The sequence below is a fragment of the Argopecten irradians genome, chromosome 9 (genome assembly GCF_041381155.1).
Source record: "Argopecten irradians isolate NY chromosome 9, Ai_NY, whole genome shotgun sequence".
Taxonomy (NCBI): Eukaryota; Metazoa; Mollusca; class Bivalvia; order Pectinida; family Pectinidae; genus Argopecten; species Argopecten irradians.
Genome location: NC_091142.1, coordinates 42,066,140 through 42,074,151, shown reverse-complemented (window position 1 = coordinate 42,074,151; position 8,012 = coordinate 42,066,140). Strand labels below are relative to the sequence as shown.

Sequence of the window (8,012 nt, the reverse complement as noted above, 5' to 3'; positions counted from 1 at the left end):
AAATTTTTGGGAATTTATTATGAATTTTAACGTTACAATGAAACATATAGCAGAGTTAATTGTGGTCTCGGTCCTTAATGAAAAGCTTCAGAATTCACATTTTTCTGTCTCAGATCCACATTTTTTAACCAAATGTCTTGAAAATTGGCAGACTTGTACAAATAGATATGACCTACTAGCTGTTAAAGTTCAGTTAAGAAATGATTACAAATTTAACTTAAAATTAAAATTAAAATTTTAAAATGTTTTTGTTTTATTTGATTCATGTCAAATGGCAGCTATATTTAGGATCTAATTAGCATATATTGTAATTTTATGTATTCCTACACCATAATTTAAAAGTTAAAATGGAGGATTTTTTCAAATTGTATCAGGACAAAGTGTTTGAAAATTCAACTATAAGCCAGGAAAATGGACTCTGCAGGATTTGGACAGGATCATTTACAAAAAACAGGAAATATGGCTTAATTTCATTTAAGGACCCAGTAGATTTGAAATGGAAGAAGAAGCATGCACATAGGCTTGCAGTTATTGTGTTTCTTAAAGATTTGAATTTGAAAAGTGATGCTGATTGCTCACACCTGTGTCATAATAGTTTATGTGTGAACACTGACCATATTAGTGTTGAACCACATTATATTAACAATAATAGACAGCATTGTTTAAATTCAGGTGTATGTTCTGGTCATTTGGGGTTTAGGGAATGTATGCTTGATTTGAAAATTTGATTGTTTATTTATTTATTTGTCATTTGAGGGTATTAGCTATTGTGTCAAGGACACAACATTGTCCGACTACTACCACGTGGAGGTTCCCTCTTTAGGTAGTCATATATATGTAACATTTTTTGTTACATATTTTGGTTAATTCAGAATTCAGATGTTATTGTAACCAAAATGTCTCTAATAAATTCTCTTTGTCACTCCTTCTCAGTATTGGTGATCCTGAGGTTGATTATCTCCCCTGCATTGGTGAATGGTGGGATCCAGCTGGCCTTTCCTGTAGTAGGACTTCCGAGCAGACTTGGACTTTTTTGCATGCTCCTTATACTGTTCAGCTACTGATGCCAGACTTCTCTTTCGGACCGTTGGTTTGTATTGGTATTCCCGTTGATAGATTTCCTCTGTGCTGAGTTGATTGAGCTTGTGCTTGACCTCCCCACACAGAGTACCACCAAAATATTGAACTTTCTGCTGTATGGCTATGCCTGCGGTGTTGTTAAGTGTCAATTTTGTGTTATCCAATCTTCCCTCTGCATTTCTCCCGAAGTTCTGGTGCTTTGGTAGAGCCACATTTATGCTCCGGTGACAGCCTTCATTCTTCTGGGTAGATGTGTTTAGCCTCATTGATGTGACAGCTTCTGTGCTGAGTCTCATTTTGAGGAGCTCTAATAGTAAACTCTGGTCTTCTGGTGTCATCTGAAGGTGATGTATCTGGTTCGAACTCAGGAACATTGAACGTAGCCACCAGTTGTCGCCGTCATCTCCAGAGCACACTACAGAATGTTGTTTGCATTTAGCACAGTCACCAGCATAGCACGAAACAGTGGCATCTAGCACGGAGGGTAACAGGCTTGTGATAGTGTCTATGTCTCCCTTGTGTGTTTTCATCAAAGACTTGAAAACCAAACTACTTCTGGCTTTCAAGTCTTGTGAAAATATCTTCTGCACATGTGCTCTCATCTGTCTGGTACGGCCTGGAAACATGGACTCGCTGAACTTAGCACTGTTGCATTTCCGGAACTGTGCTCTGCCAACGTGTGTTGGGTCAGCCAGTCTCTCCACTTTCCACATTGGATGCAAGGCTTTCATGGCTTCCTCCAGGCCTTTGGCTCCCGTTCCGTCCCCATCCGTCGTAGCATATCTTATCAGCACACCCTGACTGGTAAGCTGGTCTCCGATGTCCTTTCCCATGGCATACTCGGAAAGGCCGTCATGTCGATCGATGTTGGCTGTACAGTCAGGGTGACCACCAGGACACTTGACGTCATAGCCTTTCCCTCTCAGCCAAGCACCTGTCCAGCACAGTTTGTTGTGCAGAGCACGGCCCAGTATGTACTTTTTTGGTGTACATGTCTCGATACCGAGGCTGATTCCCTGAGAGGCATTCAGTCCGGGCTTCTTAGCACTGCCAAATGTTGTGCTGTTGTATAGGCCATCTACTGCTAGTCCAATGGTGCTCGGTGACTCGTCTCCTCTCAGGGTGTTGGCTTCTACCACCAGTTTGGTCTTCTCTGACATGTCTATTTTATTCAAGGCTGTAATATCTCTGGACACTTGGTTTGCTTGGCGCTGCATTCCACTCTTGGCCCCTGCTGGTATATTCAGGTGCCCTAAAATCAGTCGGGCTCCTTTGGTGCTGACAGCCTGGCCACACAAAGCTGAGGGCAGGTACTTGTTGATTAAGGCTGGCTTTGATCCGCGCTTGTTCGAGTCCGCCTCCCTGTACAGCTTGTACAGTGGTGACCTATATTGACACTTCTCACATTTTACAGCACAGCTCCATCCCAGGGCCCTCCTACGCTCAGTGTCCAGTTTAAAGTCTGGTACTTGGCAATTCTGGTCTGTCTGTGAGGCATGGAGGCTTATCACATTGTTCCACATCTCCACCATTAGCACAACATCTACAATTCGGTTTCCTTCTATTTCAGGAATTTCAGAGTCTGGCTCTTTTGGTGGACTGCATGTAGGACGCAGGATCCTTGTTGGACAGGGTCGGTCTTCAGAGTCAGCAGATACCAGGGATAGGCCGTCTGAACTAGGCTTGGTTACCAGCTCCATTTCCTTGGTAGTCAGTCTTCTGGTAAGCACTGGTGTCGTTTCCCTTGGTACAGGTGTGTTGGATTCTTTCCCTGATGTCTGTCCCTTATTTGTTGGTACATTACCAGGCTTGAAATAAGTTTGTCTTCTCAATCTTTCTCCTTTCATGTTGGCTTTTACTGTTGCAAGTAGCAGTGGTCAGTCTGTACTGGTCAGAAGTTCTCAGGACAATGAATTTAGGTGATGTGTAAATATTGTGATATACACAATCATTGTCTGTATCAGAACAATCATCAGTTGTGTTTCAGAAGCTGTGAGAGCCTTGTCATTTAAGATAAAAGCCCTACAGGGCACCCCCCTGCCTTTGGCACATAGGGTTAAGTGCTGTCTGTATACAAGTGTCTGTTAGTGAGGCCATGGGTGGTCATTTGCTGTGATTGGTCAATGGAAGTCTTTACTGTTGTCTATAGATAATTTCATGTCTCATCTGAGGATTATTAGTGCTTAAAAACATTGTAAATATTCATTTAAATTCAAAACTTTGGGAAATTTTTTCAAAAAATTGATTTAAGTTTGTTTTAAATTAAAGTTAAAACTCAATATGAAAAACCAGTCTGTAAACATTATATGCAGAAATTATTGCAGATTTGATTTCAGTTTACAGAACTGAAATATGTCAATTATTGAAAAATCTGTTTCATTTTTCCTAACACATGTTAAGTGAAATATGTAATGTAAATGTGTGTAAAATTGGGCAAGGATTCTCAGTGTAAGGGGGGGTAATTAAAGTCTCTCTAACTCATGTTCTATTTGTCTTAGAGTAATTCTGTTTTCACAGAGTTGTTGCAAATAGCTTCTAGTTTATGAAAATACCTATTTTATATTTTTCAAAAATTTATTGTCCTATAATAGGACTGAGGACCACAATTACATACTTCCGGTTTCAGTACCCACGAATGAAGTCCCTTCAGAAATGTATGTATTTTATGAAAACATGCAGCATGCCCATGTGAACTTGGTATTTGCCAACAAATTCACTGTAGATGTGTAGTGTATATGTCAAATTAACTGTTATAGCGTAAAATACTGAATTTTCTTATGTTTTTATTGCTCCAGGATCCTGTGTAAAAAGTCCTGTTTTGACCCCAACCCATGACCCGGATGTATATAATTGGCACATGGTGACACTTGATGACAGATATCTTAATGCCGGTCATGCTAGGTTGAAACTTTCAGAATTTGTTCCTAGGATATTGACCTTGACCAGGTTAGATGGAAACTTGTCAACGAAATTTTGGGAATTTATTATGAATTTTAACGTTACAATGAAACATATAGCAGAGTTAATTGTGGTCTCGGTCCTTAATGAAAAGCTTCAGAATTCACATTTTTCTGTCTCAGATCCACATTTTTTAACCAAATGTCTTGAAAATTGGCAGACTTGTACAAATAGATATGACCTACTAGCTGTTAAAGTTCAGTTAAGAAATGATTACAAAATTTAACTTAAAATTAAAATTAAAATTTTAAAATGTTTTTGTTTTATTTGATTCATGTCAAATGGCAGCTATATTTAGGATCTAATTAGCATATATTGTAATTTTATGTATTCCTACACCATAATTTAAAAGTTAAAATGGAGGATTTTTTCAAATTGTATCAGGACAAAGTGTTTGAAAATTCAACTATAAGCCAGGAAAATGGACTCTGCAGGATTTGGACAGGATCATTTACAAAAAACAGGAAATATGGCTTAATTTCATTTAAGGACCCAGTAGATTTGAAATGGAAGAAGAAGCATGCACATAGGCTTGCAGTTATTGTGTTTCTTAAAGATTTGAATTTGAAAAGTGATGCTGATTGCTCACACCTGTGTCATAATAGTTTATGTGTGAACACTGACCATATTAGTGTTGAACCACATTATATTAACAATAATAGACAGCATTGTTTAAATTCAGGTGTATGTTCTGGTCATTTGGGGTTTAGGGAATGTATGCTTGATTTGAAAATTTGATTGTTTATTTATTTATTTGTCATTTGAGGGTATTAGCTATTGTGTCAAGGACACAACATTGTCCGACTACTACCACGTGGAGGTTCCCTCTTTAGGTAGTCATATATATGTAACATTTTTTGTTACATATTTTGGTTAATTCAGAATTCAGATGTTATTGTAACCAAAATGTCTCTAATAAATTCTCTTTGTCACTCCTTCTCAGTATTGGTGATCCTGAGGTTGATTATCTCCCCTGCATTGGTGAATGGTGGGATCCAGCTGGCCTTTCCTGTAGTAGGACTTCCGAGCAGACTTGGACTTTTTTGCATGCTCCTTATACTGTTCAGCTACTGATGCCAGACTTCTCTTTCGGACCGTTGGTTTGTATTGGTATTCCCGTTGATAGATTTCCTCTGTGCTGAGTTGATTGAGCTTGTGCTTGACCTCCCCACACAGAGTACCACCAAAATATTGAACTTTCTGCTGTATGGCTATGCCTGCGGTGTTGTTAAGTGTCAATTTTGTGTTATCCAATCTTCCCTCTGCATTTCTCCCGAAGTTCTGGTGCTTTGGTAGAGCCACATTTATGCTCCGGTGACAGCCTTCATTCTTCTGGGTAGATGTGTTTAGCCTCATTGATGTGACAGCTTCTGTGCTGAGTCTCATTTTGAGGAGCTCTAATAGTAAACTCTGGTCTTCTGGTGTCATCTGAAGGTGATGTATCTGGTTCGAACTCAGGAACATTGAACGTAGCCACCAGTTGTCGCCGTCATCTCCAGAGCACACTACAGAATGTTGTTTGCATTTAGCACAGTCACCAGCATAGCACGAAACAGTGGCATCTAGCACGGAGGGTAACAGGCTTGTGATAGTGTCTATGTCTCCCTTGTGTGTTTTCATCAAAGACTTGAAAACCAAACTACTTCTGGCTTTCAAGTCTTGTGAAAATATCTTCTGCACATGTGCTCTCATCTGTCTGGTACGGCCTGGAAACATGGACTCGCTGAACTTAGCACTGTTGCATTTCCGGAACTGTGCTCTGCCAACGTGTGTTGGGTCAGCCAGTCTCTCCACTTTCCACATTGGATGCAAGGCTTTCATGGCTTCCTCCAGGCCTTTGGCTCCCGTTCCGTCCCCATCCGTCGTAGCATATCTTATCAGCACACCCTGACTGGTAAGCTGGTCTCCGATGTCCTTTCCCATGGCATACTCGGAAAGGCCGTCATGTCGATCGATGTTGGCTGTACAGTCAGGGTGACCACCAGGACACTTGACGTCATAGCCTTTCCCTCTCAGCCAAGCACCTGTCCAGCACAGTTTGTTGTGCAGAGCACGGCCCAGTATGTACTTTTTTGGTGTACATGTCTCGATACCGAGGCTGATTCCCTGAGAGGCATTCAGTCCGGGCTTCTTAGCACTGCCAAATGTTGTGCTGTTGTATAGGCCATCTACTGCTAGTCCAATGGTGCTCGGTGACTCGTCTCCTCTCAGGGTGTTGGCTTCTACCACCAGTTTGGTCTTCTCTGACATGTCTATTTTATTCAAGGCTGTAATATCTCTGGACACTTGGTTTGCTTGGCGCTGCATTCCACTCTTGGCCCCTGCTGGTATATTTCAGGTGCCCTAAAATCAGTCGGGCTCCTTTGGTGCTGACAGCCTGGCCACACAAAGCTGAGGGCAGGTACTTGTTGATTAAGGCTGGCTTTGATCCGCGCTTGTTCGAGTCCGCCTCCCTGTACAGCTTGTACAGTGGTGACCTATATTGACACTTCTCACATTTTACAGCACAGCTCCATCCCAGGGCCCTCCTACGCTCAGTGTCCAGTTTAAAGTCTGGTACTTGGCAATTCTGGTCTGTCTGTGAGGCATGGAGGCTTATCACATTGTTCCACATCTCCACCATTAGCACAACATCTACAATTCGGTTTCCTTCTATTTCAGGAATTTCAGAGTCTGGCTCTTTTGGTGGACTGCATGTAGGACGCAGGATCCTTGTTGGACAGGGTCGGTCTTCAGAGTCAGCAGATACCAGGGATAGGCCGTCTGAACTAGGCTTGGTTACCAGCCCCATTTCCTTGGTAGTCAGTCTTCTGGTAAGCACTGGTGTCGTTTCCCTTGGTACAGGTGTGTTGGATTCTTTCCCTGATGTCTGTCCCTTATTTGTTGGTACATTACCAGGCTTGAAATAAGTTTGTCTTCTCAATCTTTCTCCTTTCATGTTGGCTTTTACTGTTGCAAGTAGCAGTGGTCAGTCTGTACTGGTCAGAAGTTCTCAGGACAATGAATTTAGGTGATGTGTAAATATTGTGATATACACAATCATTGTCTGTATCAGAACAATCATCAGTTGTGTTTCAGAAGCTGTGAGAGCCTTGTCATTTAAGATAAAAGCCCTACAGGGCACCCCCCTGCCTTTGGCACATAGGGTTAAGTGCTGTCTGTATACAAGTGTCTGTTAGTGAGGCCATGGGTGGTCATTTGCTGTGATTGGTCAATGGAAGTCTTTACTGTTGTCTATAGATAATTTCATGTCTCATCTGAGGATTATTAGTGCTTAAAAACATTGTAAATATTCATTTAAATTCAAAACTTTGGGAAATTTTTCAAAAAATTGATTTAAGTTTGTTTTAAATTAAAGTTAAAACTCAATATGAAAAACCAGTCTGTAAACATTATATGCAGAAATTATTGCAGATTTGATTTCAGTTTACAGAACTGAAATATGTCAATTATTGAAAAATCTGTTTCATTTTTCCTAACACATGTTAAGTGAAATATGTAATGTAAATGTGTGTAAAATTGGGCAAGGATTCTCAGTGTAAGGGGGGGTAATTAAAGTCTCTCTAACTCATGTTCTATTTGTCTTAGAGTAATTCTGTTTTCACAGAGTTGTTGCAAATAGCTTCTAGTTTATGAAAATACCTATTTTATATTTTTCAAAAATTTATTGTCCTATAATAGGACTGAGACCACAATTACATACTTCCGGTTTCAGTACCCACGAATGAAGTCCCTTCAGAAATGTATGTATTTTATGAAAACATGCAGCATGCCCCTGTGAACTTGGTATTTGCCAACAAATTCACTGTAGATGTGTAGTGTATATGTCAAATTAACTGTTATAGTGTAAAATACTGAATTTTCTTATGTTTTTATTGCTCCAGGATCCTGTGTAAAAAGTCCTGTTTTGACCCCAACCCATGACCCGGATGTATATAATTGGCACATGGTGACACTTGATGACAGATATCTTG

At 40.4% G+C, this 8,012-nt stretch overlaps 1 pseudogene; it reads left to right on the top strand.

Annotated features, from left to right (window-relative positions):
- The first annotated feature begins 1,796 nt into the window (after nt 1–1,796).
- Nucleotides 1,797–2,475, top strand: LOC138330781 (uncharacterized; annotated as a pseudogene).
- Nucleotides 2,476–8,012: the final 5,537 nt, after the last annotated feature.